This window comes from Chelonia mydas, chromosome 1 (assembly GCF_015237465.2).
Source record: "Chelonia mydas isolate rCheMyd1 chromosome 1, rCheMyd1.pri.v2, whole genome shotgun sequence".
Lineage (NCBI taxonomy): Eukaryota > Metazoa > Chordata > Testudines > Cheloniidae > Chelonia > Chelonia mydas.
In genome coordinates, this window is record NC_057849.1 from 132,047,845 (window position 1) to 132,066,591 (window position 18,747).

Below are 18,747 nucleotides of genomic sequence, written 5' to 3' on the forward strand. Positions count from 1 at the left end.
CCAGTGCTTCCCAGTCTGTACTGTGTCTCATGGTCAAGCTCATTGTCTTCTGTAACCCAGCTGCTAAGGTATTTGAACTGGTTACTCTTGTTTAGTTGTACTCCATTAATCTCTATATCCAGTTTCCCCCGTGGCACCTCTGCTGACCCATATAATCTCAGTTTTAGTCATGTTCATTTTCATCCCATGTCTGCTTAGCTGATCATGCTACTGATTTACAGTTTCCCCTACATCTTCTTTTGAGGGTGCCCTTATTGCATATAGTAATTTCGCACTCTTTCCCATTGGGATTTTCCTGCTGACATAATCCATCAATATGATAAATAGCAGTGGACTGTGGACCGACCCCCAATGCAGTCCGACTTTCACTTCAAAGGGAATTCCGTAATGTTGTAGCTGTATCGGTCCCAGGGTTAAAAGGTATTACCTCACCCACCTTGTCTCTTCAAAGGGACTTGTTTTAAGTGATCTATATTGTCCATTCACCATAGCTATTAAATCTTCAGACATTCCATGTTTCCTCAACACAGGTGTAAGCATACTTCTGTCCACTCTATTGTATGCCTTTTCAAGGTCTGTAAAAGCCCAGAAGCTGTCTCGTTTTTACTCTAGCTGATCCTCTATTACTTGTCAAATTACAAACAGGGCATCTGTGGTTTCTTGTCCTTTTCTACAGCTAAAGTGTTCTTGTTTTGAGAAGGGGTTCCACCATTCTCCTAATTTTAAATGCATCTTTAATTCTCAGTATCTTCATTCCATGAAACAGTAGCTTTATCCCTCAACAGTTTCTGCATTCATGGATGCTTTCCTTTTTATTGGGACCAAGATAGACCTTTACCAATCTTCGAGGCTTCTGTTGTCTTGCCATGCAGATTTAACCACTCTGCTCATCCATCCTATGTCTCTCTTGCCCAAGACTCTCACCAGGTCCACATGTCTTCATCAGGTTCCACTGCCTTACCACTCTTCATTTTCTGGACAGCATTTCTCACCTCTTCCTCAATTATGTCGGACTCAGGCATCATGATAGGAACACAGATTTGCAACTCTACTCAAAAGGGGTTTGCCTCATTTAAGAGATTCTTGAAATATTGTTTCCAATTCTCTTCATTTGTTTGGGTATTACTAGCAGTGTCCCTTGGTCATCATTTACAAATGGTGTTGCAGTACCATCCTCTTTCCCTTTGTGTCTCATTTTTGGAAAAGTTATAGACCTTTTTACCAGCCAGATTTGGGTAGTGTACAAGCTCAGTGTACAGGTCATTTAGAGCACTCTTGGACCTTCTTCACAGCTTTCTTTTTGCTGCTTTGTATTTGCTTTCATTGTACTCAGTCAATTCATTTCTTTTTCTTTATGCACCATTTTCTTGTTTCAGATTGCAAACTGCAATTCATCAGTCCACCACCACTCCTCTTTCTCTTAGATTTCCCCATCTGCATTAGGGATGTAAAATGTTAAATGAATTAGGCTGACTGGTTAACCAACATTAACCGTTAACCCCAGCCATGCCACACTGGCTGGAACCTGGCATGCTGGGCCCCAGTCGTGCAGCACCGGGCCCTGGCCATGCAGCACCCACCAGCCACCTGACCTCAGCCCCACGGCCGGCTGACTGGCCCCAAGAGCAACCCCCTTTAATCGGTTAACCGTTTAAATGATGGAATTTTATTTGTTTTAATGGTTAACTTTTTAAACTAGATTTACATCCATAATCTTTATCATCCACAAACTCTTCCGCTGCTGCAATCCATGTTCTTTTGAGCTGTTCCACTCCTCTTCTGCTGATATCTGGTTTTGGATACTTATCCAGCACTGCTTGTCCAAAGTTCTCTGCCACACTTCCCCTTAACTCAGAACACTTTAATTTTGTTTCTTTTGAGCTTAGTTCCCTCCTTGTCCAATGCTCTACTGCAGTCTTTGCCACAAGAGGTTTCCCCTTGGCTATATAAAAGTGTCTTATAGTTTGGCTGTGTAAAATTGTCTGTAGATTCATTTTCAGTTCAAACAGATAGAAGGTGTGTACCATAGCTCTAGAAACCTTAATATGCTTTCACATTAAAAGACTTATTACTTCATTTTAAAAGATACAGTAACACACTATGTTCTGTAGGTATACACATATAAACTGATTACTCTTTCATTTTCTATGTGATTTTTTTCTGTCAAAACCTCAAAATTCAGAAGATGTCAACAAATTCCTTATTTATTTGAAGCTCTGATGTCTTGTCAGTGTATTCTCTTACTTATGGATTACCAACCTAAGTACCCAGAGTGCATTCTGGGACAGTATGTGTACACTGTTTACACTCATAAAACTAATGAAAGGTGTAGCACTTTCCCATCCATAGCACTCTTCATCCAATGTGCAGTGATGCGATTAGAATTATAAATTGCACCTTTCACATTCTAAATACAAACTCCTTGAGATTGATAATACTGTCAAAGTTCAGAACAACTGCACCTTTATTCTCCCTCTGTGGTCCACCAAGGGCACCCACTTTTAGGCTCCTGGCTCCCAGCTGTTACCTCTCTTGGGGAGAGATCCACCTCTCTCTCCCATCTGATCATTTCCCAGGATGCAAGTTCCCTGCTTACACTGTGATATCCCCAGCAAGCCAGACAACTTAAAGGGCCAGGTCTGCACTTTGCTTTCTCTCCAGAGGTTAAGTGCCTGCAGTTATGAGCTACCACACAGCTCTTTCTGAGTGAGCACATTTATTCTTAAGGTGAAAGAGAAAACATATTCAAAACAATAGAAGAACCTACAAGCTTGCTTAAAAAAAGTCAACCCAACTCCATCCTCAGGCTCTGGTAGGTGTGAGTCCTTTCAACCCTTTCCTAAGGCTTGTTCTCCATCTGTCCCTTGGACAGAAGATTCTGCCTGTTTGCTGCATCAGAAAGAAGGCCCAGAGCTAGTTTAAACTAAGGCTGTTTATCCCAGTGTCCTTTTTTTTGTCTGTCGGTCTCTGGAAACTTCCATTTGACCCAGTATATGTGAGCCTCTCCAAATGGTGGCACCTCTCTAAAGGTGTTACAACTTGAGTGAATTTGCCCCCCCCCCCCACCAGGGTTCTTAGTTCCTGGAGGGCTGTGGTCCTCCTCCTGCGCGGGATTATATACAATCCCTGGCCAGCAATGATACAGCCCAAAGAAAATGCAAGGAATTGCCATTTGTCACAAATACCACTGGGTACTTTTCTTGGTATTTTATGCCATTGCACATAGTTCCCCAGAAAGACAATACAAGGACTATCTTCTGGATGAGAAAGGATGATTGAATTTCTAATTATTCATTTTAATATTCCTTAGTTTGTTTTGTGCTTTGAAGAGAGAGATTTGCATAGTTTTTGTTTGCCAATCAGCAAAGGATGTCTTGACTGTAAATAGACGAGTATTTACATGCAGAATGAAAGGATAACATTTATAGAATTGTCCCGGGATTTGGCCGTATAATTGTTATAATGGTGTCTTTCCCACCCCCGAACTGCAAAACAGCATAAAAATATGCATTTCACATGGGATAATTGCAATATGCAGTCTTGGATCAAAGAGCCTGTATTAGAACAGAGGGAGAAAGAACAGGGCATAATTTGCCTTAGTTCACCTGCCAAAAATATTTCAATCGGACGCTTGCTTCTCTAGGGGATGGGGGAAGGGTTGGTAATGAAGATTGGTTGTTTAGTAATTTTCTGCCTATTAACCCATAGCAGCCATGTTCACACTTCAAAAAGGACAGTGACTAGAAACCACTATAAAAACCAATTTAATAAACTGTTTCAGGTAGTACAATTTTCACCTCTGTGGACAGGGAAAGAAGACTGGAAGATTTCTTAATGGCTCTATCTCTTCTCTAATTTCTGTGATTCTTTGAAATTTCTAGAGGCCAAATTTCTGATCCTGTTTCTGGGAGTCAGCATTGTTTTGGGTAAACTGATATTCTCATTTATGACCATGTACTTTATTTATGGCTTCCCGTCAGGTTTGGTTAGGTACTACTACTTGGGTCAAGCAATTTGACCTCCCCAAAATAGAGCAGTGATGTGATCACAATATAACATTTAAACTTGTGAAGAAAAGCAGGGTTTTTATTGAAGACTGGCTGTCGCATGTCTAGCATGCAGGATGACAGCAGGTCTTGTGTGCTCTCGTTTCCCAAATTGCACTGTTGTATTAACTAACCTTTTGTTATCACTTGCCATATATGTTAGGATTATTTTCTGGTTTCTGTGGTGTGGAAAAACCTTTTATGATAACTCCTGCCATGCCAGACTGAAGTTAGCCTGTTACATGAATTCTGTCAAAATAAAGTCTTAGTCACTAGTTAGCAATAACCTACACTGTAGAAACTATGACCCTGCAACTGTGGTTGTTAGTAAGGACTCTAAAAAGCATGACATATGAGAGGTAATGAGTGCTGAAGAAAACTTTAATGAGAATGCTTCTTTAATTCTGTTTGTAAAAAGGAGCTGCAAGGAGCATTTGGGTTTGAATTTATAAGCTTCCAGTTATGTGATAAATTTTGTTTGTTTCTGTCTTTTTTCCTGCAGAAGGAAAAAAAATCGATACCATGGTTTTACCCATATTACATCATTTGGGCTGAATCCCACAAATGTCTCCATTGGTTTCTTTCCTTTTATATAGAAGCTAAAAAAGCCAATCAATAGACTTGACTTGAAAGCTTCTATTTTGAATTTTTGTTCACTTTAGAACATGTAGTTTTGCGGATCAACTCTGTTGTAGGGGGGTGCATGTAGAAGATGCTATGCTCCCAAATTATGGGCTGCTGCATCATTTGAGCTTGTTAGTGGATAGTTATAAATGTTACAACATTGTATTAATATTTCATGCAAAAAAGCCTACAAAATAAAATGTATCATTTACATTTTCAGCTTTAATGGGTGAAAGCAAACCTGCAATATGAGTTATTACTCATTAATGTTCATGGACCATTTAGACTATCTCCCAGTGGAAATAAAAACTATCCAACAAGAATTATGGATTTGTAGCTTCTGCTTTGTGTTATGATGATATTGCAATTTTAACCTGAATGTTTTGAAAGCTTCTTGTGTATAACAGAGGGGGCAAACCGTGTGTTTTCTCCATCAAGTTAAACTTACAAATTACAAACAGGATTTTCTAGAACTTTACCAAGATGGAAAAAAGAATGTTTGTTTGTACTTTATATATTTGGTGGAATATACATACTAACATTTTAACTGGAATTGGGCAAAACTTATTCACTGATATGAATAATGCTAACACCAATCTGGAGCCTTAGGAAACATTAGGGATAAAAAGTGAATTAATATGGAAGGGTTTAACCTAGAGTGAAGCCATCTGCATCCTGAGACCTATATTAGTTCCACTGTTCTTCCTGTATATGTATTCCTGTATTTTTAAAAAACCTATGTACAATTTCAGTGCCCTCAATTTCACAGTTTACATGAAAAGGAACTTCTCCACGCTAGATTTTATAAAACTGTTCTAAAGTGTAACCAGAATGACAGTTGCTCTGTCAATATCCCCAACAGTAATGTATTATTTAGTGTATTCACACTGCACTGTACATAGCAGAGCAGCTCTTTTTTCTGTGCCAACTGTTCAACCAGGAATAACATAATTCAATATCTTTAGACTCAAAAAATAATAATTTGGATTTTTTGTAATCACTGCTTTTATAGGCGAAAGAAGTGCTGTTCCAAAGGTTGAATCTCAAATTGACATACTTTTTTTAGATTTCCTCACCCGCCCCATTTTTCCAATGCAGATTAGATAAGGGTCTAATTTCCTGAAAGACTAGGCCAGTTGACAAGTACTCCCTTGAGAAACTGATGAAAACACATGTAATCCGAAGCTTGGCTGCCTCTCATAATAATACCTTCCCATCTTGCATCTAGCTGGGAAAGTAATAATTTGGTCCATTGAGTAATAGTTAATAGTTACATTTTCAAATATTCTTATCTTTGAGGAATCTGTGAGATAGTCTTAAAGTGCATTTATCTCCTTTCCTTTGTCGTCTTTCACATTTCAGGTCCATGCTTCACCCGTGCTGGGTGTATGCAGTTGAGTTCTTGAAGGCTTGTTATATAGGTTTTGCTTGTCTCTTTTTTTTCGAGTTACATCTTTGCTGAATAACTATCTTTGTGCACCCAAAATGAATTAATGTATATGTGTGTACAGTATGGAGGCATTAAAAAGAGAATGTCACAGTTTTCTTCAAAGGACTGAAGAAAATAAGACTCTCTATCAATTATCGAACTTCTTGGCATCTAATCTCATTTTGAAGCACAAGCATTTACAGCGTGGCTCTTGTTACTGTTTAATGGGAGACATGTTACTCCCTCTCAGCAATAAAACCGGTTTGTCAGGGCAATAAAATTGCTGAATAGTTTTCAGAAGCCATTTTCTAAATGTTGTGGAATAAAGAGTATTTTAAATGTTTCACTTAGACTAGTTAGGTATGAGAGTTGAAAACAACTCCTTTATTTAAACATACATACAGAATTGAAGTGTACGGGTAGTATTGATGTCTCTCTCATGACTGAAAGACTCTGTTTCCAGAACAGTTTGAGTACAAGATGTTTTAAATTTCCTTTTCAGATTTGTTTAACTCTGATCTAGTGGTTCCATCACTAATACTGAGATAGATCAGGCTCCATGTCACCAAAATCCTTGGCGTTTCTGCTGACGTTGCCAATTAGTGTCAATCATAGTGGTGACTTACGGAATGTGGACATGATTTATTTGCTCTGCTGATACCACCAACTTATTTCACATAGCCAAAGAATCTCTGCCAGACAGAAGCTATTTGCATCATACCAACCTGGGTTGGATTCCACCCACAGGCAGAGGGGGGCAGAAATTGGGGATTGGTCCTGCTCTGAGCAGGGGGTTGGACTAGATGACCTCCTGAGGTCCCTTCCAACCCTGATATTCTATGATTCTATGATTCTATGATACTGTAAAAGTCTCAATATCCATGGCTAATCCCTTGAGACATCCAGTCCTCTTACCTTGAAAGCATTTCTTAAAATATAGAACATCCTAACGGAGATTGTTGTATGTTGAAAGTTAGACCAGCAATCTCAGCTACATTCATTGGCAGTATTCCCTTCTGGAAAGCTGGATGTCTTAGAGTTCAAGGATTTATTTTCTCAAGTGACTCATCCTTCATATTAGAAAGACAAAGTGGGGGAGGTAATATCTTTTATTGGACCAACTTTTGAGCTTACACAGAGCTCTTCATCCTTCATGTGTCACATTTAACCCCCCCCCCCAACATTCTGACTTGCCATTTAACAATAAATAATAAACACTGGGGTTATCTCTTACTATACATGGTGTATAATATATTGTATTAGACACAATGGTTCATGCATGGACTTTATTACAGATTGACAGGAAGTAGTATATATGAATTGGTGGTTTGGCTGGAGTGGTTAAAAGATAGCTTTGGACTTTAACATAAGAGCATTCCTACTTGGAAACCATCATAGTACTTGGTTGCTTTTTCTAATTAACTTAGCCATCACAATGTTTTAAAGGTGAATTATGCAGGTTTTGGAAAAATGAGTAAACCCCACTGATAAATGCTGCACGCTTCAAATAAAAAGGTAAAAGAGAAGGTAAAATTTTGTAAGTGTGTAAGTCGCTGTGGAGCCAAAGTCTCATTGACTTTTAGTCTCATTGACTAAAATATATAATTGTCCCAAACTGTTTGCAGTCTACCTTTAAAATGATGTCCTCCATTAGAAAATAACATGTGGTTTTGTTTTATGCAAATATTTAATAAATATACTACTTCAGCTGCAGACATATTTGGTCACTGTTAGTGTTTGCAGACAAAGCATCCTATGGAGTACAGTAACTCCTCACTTAATGTTGTAGTTATGTGCCTGAAAAATGCGACTTTAAGTGAAACGATGTTAAGCGAATCCAATTTACCCATAAGAATTAATGTAAATGGGGGAGGGGTTAGGTTCCAGGGAAATTTTTTTTTGCCAGACAAAAGGCATTATATACATTTTAAACCATTTTAAACAAGCGATTTAATACTAAAATCATCATTGCTGAGTATGAAGCGTGGTTGAGGTGGTGGAGTCAGAGTCCTCCCCCTTTACTTCGCATGCTGCGTCCTCGCCCCCACCCCCCTTTCTAAATGCTGCAAGCCAGCTGATTGCCGTGGGCAGGAGAGGGAGGGGGGAGGCACGAGGTGCGCCGAGTCCTTGCTCCTCCCCCCTCCCTCCTGCCCGGGGCAATCAGCTGGCTTGCCAGGTTCGGGAGGGAGGGGAAGCCTGCATGCCAAGTCCTCGCTTCTCCCCCCTTCCTCCAAAATGCTGCAAGACAGCTGATAGCTGCGGGCACAACTTTAAACGAGCATGTTCCCTAATTGATCAGCAACGTAACAACAAAACGTTAACCGGGACGACTTTAAGTGAGGAGTTACTGTATTTGATAATGCTAGTTTGATTGTAATATTTTCATAGCATTAAGGTTTCAGGTGAGTAATTTGGAACAACATAGTCCCTCTTACCTTTATGTGTAAAATTACATTTTGCACCTTAACTCCAAAACTAAAGTGACACAAACAGCTTTCAGCACTGGCTTTGTTGGGTAATAATTGAAAACTTACATCTTTTTATAAATACGAAATAGAAGTATGTAACAGTAGCAACGGGATGCTCGTCTTGCAGGATGGACCTTTACCCATGCAGTCAGCCTTATATAGTGTTCATTGCTTAATATTCTGAAATGTAAACTCTTAAGATACTGCTGTTAAATGAGTCACAGAATCCAATCTCTCTCTCTCTCTCTCTCTCTGTCATTCATTGTATGCTGTCGCCCATCATCGTAATATCTGAGCAGCTCCCATGTAAAATCAATAGCAATAGTGTAGTTCATGGAACTTCTCCCTTTTTAGGTCAGGGTTTTTGTTTTTAATCTTTTCTATTTTATTAATGTATGTTTTTCAGGTTTGTTTTGATTCGTAGGGGTTTACTGCACAGAAGAAGGTATCAGTATTGTGAGTGTCATGCTTCTTGAGGAAAGACTTTTTCAAAGAGGATAGTTTGCAGCATTTCCTAAAGATGGTCATATTCTGGATTTGCCTGATCTCTTCTGGAAGTTTGTTCTCTAGCTGGATCCCTCTACCAAGAATGATTTATCCCCAGATCTGATGTGCTTCATCCTAGGCCTTGAGATCTGCATTGTCGCAGAGGAGTACAGCTGTCCAAGTGGTTCATTGATGAAAATGGGGTCTTTAATGTAGCTGGGGCTTGATCCATTGCTTGCTTTGAAAACTAGAACTGATGCAATAAACTGGCATTGAAAGTTGACTGGGAGCCAGTGAAGGTGCATGAGCACAGATCTGATGTGCTTATGAATGTCTAGAATATGGAGAAAGTGGGCAGCTACAGTCTGGACCAGCAAGAGCCTGTGCAAATGACTTCACATTCAGTTTGAGATTCAATCATTTCCAGCAATCCAACCTGAAGGTGACAAATCCATAGATCACTGTGGCCAGGCCCTCCCAGGAGGACAAAACTTCATAGCAAGGTGTAGTGAAAGATATTATTTTTAGATACTGATACTAGAGAATTATCCAAGCTTAGTGAGGAATCAAAGAGGATTCTGAGGCTTCACAACACTTTGATGAATAGGAGTTGTATGCCTTCAGTGGAAGGTGGAGATAGCGTCTGAGCTAGTTCTTCAAAGCATTTTCCCTTTCTGACCCATATCACTTAAATCTTGCCTGGATTCAGCTTTAGCCAGCTGCTTTTCATCCAAGAACTGACTTCTTGTAGGCATTCTGCCATCATAGTAGCAAGGGTAATTGGTTGAGAATGGGGAGTGTCAGTATGTATATATGATTGGCATGGTGTTAGCAGCTGATCCCATAGCCTGTTACTCTCTTTCTCAGTAGTATTATGTAGATCAGGGATAGGCAACCTATGGCACATGTGCCAAAGGCGGCATGCGAGCTGGTTTTCAGTGGCACTCACACTGCCCAGGTCCTGGCCACCATGCCGGGGGGGGCTCTGCATTTTAATTTAATTTTAAATGAAGCTTCTTAAATGTTTAAAAAACTTTATTTACTTTACATACAACAATAGTTTAGTTATATATTATAGACTTATAGAAAGAGACCTTCTAAAAACATTAAAATGTATTACTGGCACTCGAAACCTTAAGTTAGAGTGAATAAATGAAGACTCAGCAACACCACGTCTGAAAGGTTGCCGACCCCTGATGTAGATATTGAAAGAGAAGTGTGGATAGGATCTCTGTGGTACCCCAGAAGTGTGGGACTTTGGAAAATGTGAAGCAGTTACTCAGTACCACTCCCTAAGGTCTTCTGGAGAAGAATGATTGCAGCCACTATATTGCTGAGCTATCTACTCCTGCTAAGTTACATAGGTGGGTTAGCAGTAACTTGTGGCCTTTCGCATTTTAAAATTTGGCAACTGCTTACTCTTGCAAACAGGATAATAGACAATGAATGGAGTAAAACAGGTTATTCCTTATAGTTAGGATGGATGGTGCATACAGTCAGAGTAATCTATTAATCTAAATTTATCCCTGAGATTTTATTTAGCTCATGCTCTCCTCAGTGGCATTAGTGGCATAATGTATTATTTCCCCAAACTGAAGCCATGCAGTTCAAAAACTAGCTTGTCATCACTAGACTGAGGATGTTGTCTATGCTGTGGTAGTCAGCAAGTATTTGCAGTTCTGTTTTCTTAGTCTTACTAACCAAAGAGGGCTTAGTAAACAGTAAAAGCCTTGAAGGCTGGAAGTCAGAGATGACTGCTGGGAAGAATTAGAGCTGAAAATAGCAAACTTTTTTTTTTAAATTTCCATTAAAAATTAAAATTAGTAGAAAGCATGATGCATTTTATGAAAGTCTGTAATTGACATTCTAGCAGTATATATTCCAACTCCCCCATCTCCCCTTTTTAACATACATGTCAGTACTAGCTGTATCAGAAATTCCCTTATGAGCACTTCAGATGCTTTTTAAAGATAAGTAATAGTGCATCTATGCAGAAAATTCAAGTTTATGTAACAGGTTGGTTAGTATGTTGTGGCACTTCCCTAAACTTAGAAAGCTAGTAAGGACATTAGGAACATATTTTAAACAGGTTTCAGAGTGGTAGCCGTGTTAGTCTGTATCAGCAAAAATAATGAGGAGTTTTGGGGGGTTGCTATACCAAGTGTGAGGTCAGTCTAACAAGATAAATCAATTAACAGCTGCCCCCATCCTTTCATGTATTTATACCTGCTCCTTTATTTTCACTCCATGCATCTGATGAAGTGGGTTCTAATCCACGAAAGTTTATGCCCAAATAAATTTGTTAGTCTCTAAGGTGCCAAAAGGACTCCTCGTTATATTTTAAACACTCGACTGATTGTAAAATGGGATCATTTTCTGCCAAACAACAAGGTACTAGTCTATTTATGGTTCAGTCTGGCTTACATATACTACCTGTCCTTTCTTAATGAATCAGTTTTGCTATGGAAAAATTAATGGTTTCAATGTGTTAGTTCTGACCAAATCCTATGATGCAGAACAGCTTATGAAATCTCCCATCCATTATCTGAACCTGTAAAAAAAAAAATCTATATATCATGGATTATATTCAGCTTCAGGGAGTCAGTGACTTATTATATTGTGATTTGGCAGCCATATAAAAAATTAAATGCTATTTGGATTCTTGCCATGTGTATTACTTAAAAACTGAAAGTATCAGTAAACCAGGCTATAGAATAGCATTAAATGGGTTATTATTCCAAGCATTTTAACAGTCCAACAAGAAACTAATTTAACTGCACCTTCAGATGAATCTAGATGTTTTGCAAAAACAGGAGGAAAAGGGGAATGGGTTTTTAAGTGTAGTGTGATACCCCTCTTCCTCCTGTGGCCTCTGAACACATGTACAATCAGTTGAGATAATTATTGGACAAAAATATCAAGCAATAAATAAGTAAATAACATAAAACCAAAAGGACAGTGACAGTATTTTAACTGGACATTTATAGAATAGACCACTGGCTGCATGGTATTTTATCTCCAGTATATCTGTAACACAGCTAGTATCCTTTAGTCTCTGGAGGACAATCAGTGCATCAACCATGGTGGGTGCAAAAATGAGCCCTAACCTTAATGTGAAGGAGGTAAAGATCTGACTAGGAGAAGACCTTGGGGGTTGTAGTCTTCATATTTCAGTCTTTACTCCCAATCCAAAAATAAGATCCAAAGTGTGCACACACATAGACCCTACCACTGCCTGGAATAGTTCCAGAGTGGCTATGAGAACCTTAGTCAGCACACCAGAGCAAACATCTGCAACTAAGGAACACAAGACTTGCTGTCTCTGGTACCATACTGGACAAAAACCTCTCTTCCTGTCAGATGGGGAGATCTGAAGTGCAGTGGGCCTATCCCAGATTTAATTTTATCTAAGATTCTCATGCTGTGTGGACATGTTCAGACCTACTTTTGGGGTGAATGTCCTCCTTCATATGAGGTTAAATGCAATCAGCACAGCTACACTATTTTCCAGGCCTTCTCTTTGCTCATTCTAAACTGAGTATATTACCAATGAAAGATGAGACAATAAACTCTGATGAATCATCCAGACAAATCTCAGTAATGCATGCAAAGTCAGGGGCCTTATGATTGAATTATGGTTTGTGACAACCTCGTTATCCAAAGAACATGCATTAATCAGCATCAACTCTCCTACACGGTCAGTCAGGTCCCTGTTAGCCAGTGTTCTGTGTTCCACAGATGGAACCCCAGAGAGGACCAGAATAAATGTTGATCACTGGTCTACATCTGGAAAAAGTCTTTTGACCTTCACTTACCATGCCCACTACAAACTTTGGCGAATCAGTCCTCTGTCGCCTTCAGACCCAGTCTCTTTTCCCATGTTCCTCCAAATTCCTACTCTAATGCTTGTTATTCTGCCCTCTTAGCCACCAGGTGGTAGCCATTAAAGGAACAGAACTGCTGTAGCTAGGGTGACCAGATGACCCGATTTTATAGAGACACTCCTGATTTTGGGGGCTTTTTCTTATATAGGCACCTATTACCCCCACCTCCCATCCCAATTTTTCACACTTGCCCTCTGGTCACCCTAACTGTAGCTGAGTTAACCAGTAAGGACTTCCAAGTAAGTAAGGTCCATCTGACAGACAAAAGATTCTAGAAAGCAATTAAGGGCAAAGATGGAAGCATACAATCAAGAATCTTTTTAAACAACCTCAGATAGAATTTCCAACCCTCAAATCGATAGTCACCATCCTACCACAGAACTGCTGCCCTTCACCAGAGTAGGACACTTGCGTTTGGAAGTCTGGGGTAGATGGATTCTGTGGACATCTAGCCCTTCTGTTACTGAGGTTAGTCACGTGAACCAGAGGCTATAGAGGAAACAAAGAAAAATACACAGGGATGTATCTGTTCACAGAGCTGGAAATCTAGTATCCCTTAAGAACATCCCTCACCCTCACAACCTACACCAATCCAGCCATCATACACCGTCCATAATTTAAAAATGTCCTCTCCCACGAAGCATTGACAAGGGCCTCTGTTCCTGTTGTGGGAGGACATGATTAATAAATACTGTAAATAAAACCTCAGCACTGTCTTTCACTATGGGTGTGAAATGCCATGGTGGGACTTGGCCGTGGCAGAGTGACCACAGCCAAAGATTCCCCATGACCCCACCCTACCTTTTCAATATCTCACAGTACTGTCAGCTGAAGACTGAACTCAAACGTTTCCTACTTCTTTAAATAGCACAGCTCTAACCCTTTGCCTCTCCCACTGTTGTCACAGCAGGGTTTTATTCGCTTCTTTTCCTTTGCTTGGAATAGATATAAAAAGGATGATGTGGGCAGTTCAAACAAAATGTAGTGTACCCCCATGTGATCTCATCCAGGTAAGGACAATTAAGATTTTTTTACTCACAGTGCTGGATGAATACATAGGATTTTTTGAGCAACAAGATTTCCAGGAATATATTTGTGAACTCAATTGAAGGTTAATATAAATGTGTGGGATGCTCTAAAGATATCATTACAGGAATCACTGGAATATGTCACAGGTGTTTCAGGGATCAGAATACAGGAGTATAAAATGAAATCGAGCAGTTCTATTCTGATCCCCAAATCTCGGCATAAGAAAATGCATAATTCAAATGATGATAACATCAGGGGACTGCATAAATGTACAGTATTATCAAGATCTTAAATATTAAAATAAAAAACCTAAATAAATGAAGTACATTTACTGACCTTTTCAGTTCCTCTCTCCTCCTCCTTAGTCTAAATTCAACTCCGAGAAAACAGAATCTTATGGAATTATACCTTTTTCTTTTTTCTCATTCAAACATGAGTCACTTTCTATGCAAAATGATAGATTTATATGGTAGAGCATTTTGCCCATTACATTGTTCATTATTTACAGTAGAAAGGGGGCAAATAAACTATAGCCAAAGAATGGGCGGCGGGGGGAGGGGGAGAAGCCTTTTACCTCAGACAGCTTGGAATGTATTTGAGGTCTTAAGGATTTCATGAAAAATTAATTTCATGAAATGTGAATTGTTGTAACTCCATCCCTAGCATGGAGTTAAGTCTGTTGCTATTGTCTGAATTTAGTGATGCTTCAAAGAATGACTATAGAGAGGTATATCACGTTTTAATTTTGTTTATTTTTCATTTCATGAAAATACGTTTGTGCAAGACTAGAAAAATTGCTACATTAGCTGTAGATGACAAGTCCCTTTTGGGAAGGAATTCTTTACTGTAAATGTACTGTTTTCTCTGTCCCACATTGGTTAAAGAAGCCACCTCATGTTGAGTGCATAGTAGAAGAGAGACAGTCTGTAGGTTCTGACTGAGCCTACTTTACCTTGCAAGGTTAAGGAATATATCTGGCTAACTGCCATGGTAGAGCTATAGAGAGACAAGGTGGGTGAGATAATATCTTTTATTGGATCAGCTTCTGTTGGTGGGAGAGACAAGCTTTAGAGCTACACAGAGCTCTTTTTCAGGTGTGGTAGAGCTATGGCAGTGATAATGAACCTAATGGTGCCTCTGAATGGTGTGCATACCAAAAGCAGAGGTGGAGGGAATAAGTGTACAGCATAATAGAGCTGGTCAAAAAAAATTCAGATTTTGAAGTCATTTTCATTTCAAAATGAATTTTTTTGTTTTGTTTTTTGAAACTTTTTTTTAAAAAAAAAAGTATTTAGAATTGGAATTTTGAAACTTCTGTGTTTTATTTTTCCCCTAACTCTCTTCCATACTGAATGCGATTGAATAAATAATGCTAGGGTTTTTTTTTGCTTTTTCATTTTTTTCTTTGGCCACTGTCTGACTTTTCAAAGTTCCTCAATTATTGAAGTTACCAAATGGCCAAAGGAAAAATGGAAAAAGTAAAAAGTGTGATGGGTAGAGAGAACATTATTCTATTGCAGTTAGTGACAAAAAGAAAAAAGAAAGTGAGGGGGATTTTGAAAATATAAATTTCAAAATTTTCAGTGGAGAAAATGGAACATTTTAAAAAAGTGGAAGCTTTTCGCAAAAGCTTTTGCTTTTTAAAAAGACCATTTTCTGTTGGAAAAAGTTCAAATAGTCTCTTTTGACCAGTTCTGAATATTAAGTTGTGCTCTTATCTAATTGATTTTTGAGCTTCTCATTTATAGTAATGATTTCTGTTTTATATTTTGAAAGAAATATTTCTATAATCTACTTTCTAAAAACTCAACAAATTCCCAGTCATTTAAATAATTTAGGCCAATTTCTGCCATTTGTTGCTTGCATGCTGCTCCCAATTATTTGAGTTCCATAGTGAGTATGTGTATTTTTTTATTTATTATAGATCAACAGAATGTAATGAAGAAGCCATTACATTCCCTTTGGTAAATATAAATGGGGTGATAGAACAAGTCTTATTTATTTGTGTGTATAACCTTACAAGCCAAACAAAGAGGATATCACAAAATGCTTGTAAAATATGCCAAATTATACACCTTAATGATTACTTATGCTTTCAAATTAACATATGGATCTTAAGAAGAGTAAACATGGAAATATATAATGTAGATTTAGCTAATCTCTACTTTAGATTTGCATTCCATTTCCAGATGTTTGCATCAGTTGCTTTTTCTAGTTATCGAATCAATAGTGATAGAAAAATAGCCCACAATCCAGCAATGTTTTCTTTGGAAAGAGACTGCTTGATGTACAGCTTTGCCCATTGCAGAGCACTAGATGAGGTACTGTAGTTTTAAAAAGGCATAAAATAGTCTACCACAACAAATGGCAGGAAACTGTCTCTATACATAAAAGAGCCTGTAATGATTAAAGAAAAGGAGGACTTGTGGCACCTTAGAGACTAACCAATTTATTTGAGCATGAGCTTTCGTGAGCTACAGCTCACTTCATCGGATGAGCTGTAGCTCACGAAAGCTCATGCTCAAATAAATTGGTTAGTCTCTAAGGTGCCACAAGTCCTCCTTTTCTTTTTGCGAATACAGACTAACACGGCTGTTACTCTGAAACCTGTAATGATTAAATCATATTGCAGTGAATATCCAGATTTATTATGCCTTCAAATAAATCCAGATGACCTCAATTCAATAATTCTTGATATTCACCTTAACCGATGTTAGTACCTACTTAATATGTACTTGGAATCTGAAACACTTAAGTGTAAAATAAAGCCATTTTGGAGTTGTGTGAATATCAAAATGCATTTGAAACTGATAGGCATCTACTATTTTATTTTTGCCATCCTTTTAATGTCAACAATTTTGATATTTTCACATTTGTAGAGAAAAAAATAACTCTTGACAAAGGATCATATATAGAGAAAATATTTTTGTGTGAGTTACATATCCTTGAAAAAAAAATTTCAGTTTGTTCCCCTTTTTTGTTAAGGAGAAGTGAACTCACTTTGTCTAATTTTTCCCCACTTAAACAATGTGGGTTTAAAAAATGGAACTCAAATAAGGTTTGTATTCTACTTACAGGACACGTTAACTTTAAAATAATCACATTCTCTCTGAAAATTGTTGACCGAGTATTTCTACACATAGCACTTATGATTACTATAAATGAAGTAGTAGAGGGAAAATGTTTTTGTTTTCCCCCAGTTTTTTTTCTTCATGTATTTGAGAGAACTCTCTATATACAGTGGTCAATTTCACGGTTTCTGCTGCAATAGTCAATTACTAGCTCACTGGTGACCTGGTCTTGTACTGGAATTCATTAGTGCGTAAACCTGTGCCAGTGCAAAGTTCTGTCTAAATCAATAGTTCTCTGCACGGGTACAGGGATCCTCCAGTAGTGGGTTCTCCTGTAGGATCAGGGCCTCAGTAAGTTCTCTCTTTCCTTTATGTGTGGGTTTCTCTCCTTCCCCTTTCCTCACACTCACAACAAAAGTGGGAAGAGAAATGTTTTTGTTTTGTTTTTAAAGTAAACCGCAACAATTTGCAAGGTGTCTTGGGTGGATATATTTTCTATAACTACTTTGGATTTTTTAAAGAAGGATTCAAGTTGAGGGGTCACTTTTAAGAAACTGGAGGAAAATGGGGCAAGAGAAAATATAGGATGAGACAAGGAACAGAGCATGCTAGAGGGGAAAACACACAGAAGAGCCAACATTAAGGAGTAAAGAAAGGAGAGAGAAAAAGAATCAAACTTGTTTTAAAAATAAAGAATTTAACTTAAAGGGGAAAAAGAGGGGCTGAAAACTTTAACTAATTATTGGGGACATAAAACTAATTAGAGAGGTTTGCAAAACCTTGAACTCTACCAAGTTTCTTCTTTTTATGGTTTCTTTCAAAATGGAAACACTGATTTTTTGAGCTTCCTTTTTAAATGGGATTTTAAGATTAACAATATCTGCTGCTTAAATCTTTGGAAAAATGTGTGTTATATAACTCAGGTTGGGTGAACTACTATTTAACATTTGTCTTTGATGTAAAATACAATGGAAAGTCTAATACTTGAACAATAGAGACAGTGTACATAAAAAAACGTGGATAAGTGCTTTTATATTACATTTTAGGTGCTTAACAAGAAAATTGTACAAAAAATGAAGAAGAATTCTCTAGTTTTGGCCGTAAATTGCTAATATATGAGCGCTACAATGTTGGGCCGGAGGGGAGTCAATGAATGGGAGATGAAATCAATCAAACCCTACCAGATGGGCATGTTCATGTTTTCCCCTGTCCCAGTTTTGAGCTGGATGTCCCCATATCCTTAGGCTTGCAGGATCTGAAACAGTCCTGAAGTATCCTCAGACTGCTGTAATATTGTATCATGATGCAACATCCTGCTGTGATGGTCAAACTTCACATTTTAGAGAGACAAGGTGGGTGAGGTAATATCTTTTATTGGACCAACTTCTGTTGGTGAAGGAGATAAGCTTTCGAGCTACTCAGGTACTGAAGAATAACTCTGTGTAGGTCAAAAGCTTGTCTCTTTCACCAACAGAAGTTGGTCCAGTAGAAGGTATTTTCTCACCACCACCACCACCCTTGTGTCTCTAATCTCCTGGGACCAACAGAGCTATAACACTGCAAACAAGCTTCAGTTATATAAGAAGGTAGGAAAGTCCGGTGAAGAAAAGCCAGGTCAGTAAGAATCCCCAGACATCACAGCATCATGATGTTTGTGAAGGTGGTAAAAGGTTAACCTCTTCCCTTAAAACTTCAGAAATATTTCAGTTA

The 18,747-nt window shown here is 38.4% G+C and overlaps 1 protein-coding gene across 5 annotated transcripts in view; it reads left to right on the plus strand.

Moving 5' to 3' along the window:
- Positions 1–18,747, plus strand: part of FRMPD4 (FERM and PDZ domain containing 4) — a 437,407-nt gene that overhangs the window by 190,387 nt on the left and 228,273 nt on the right. The window lies entirely within an intron of this gene.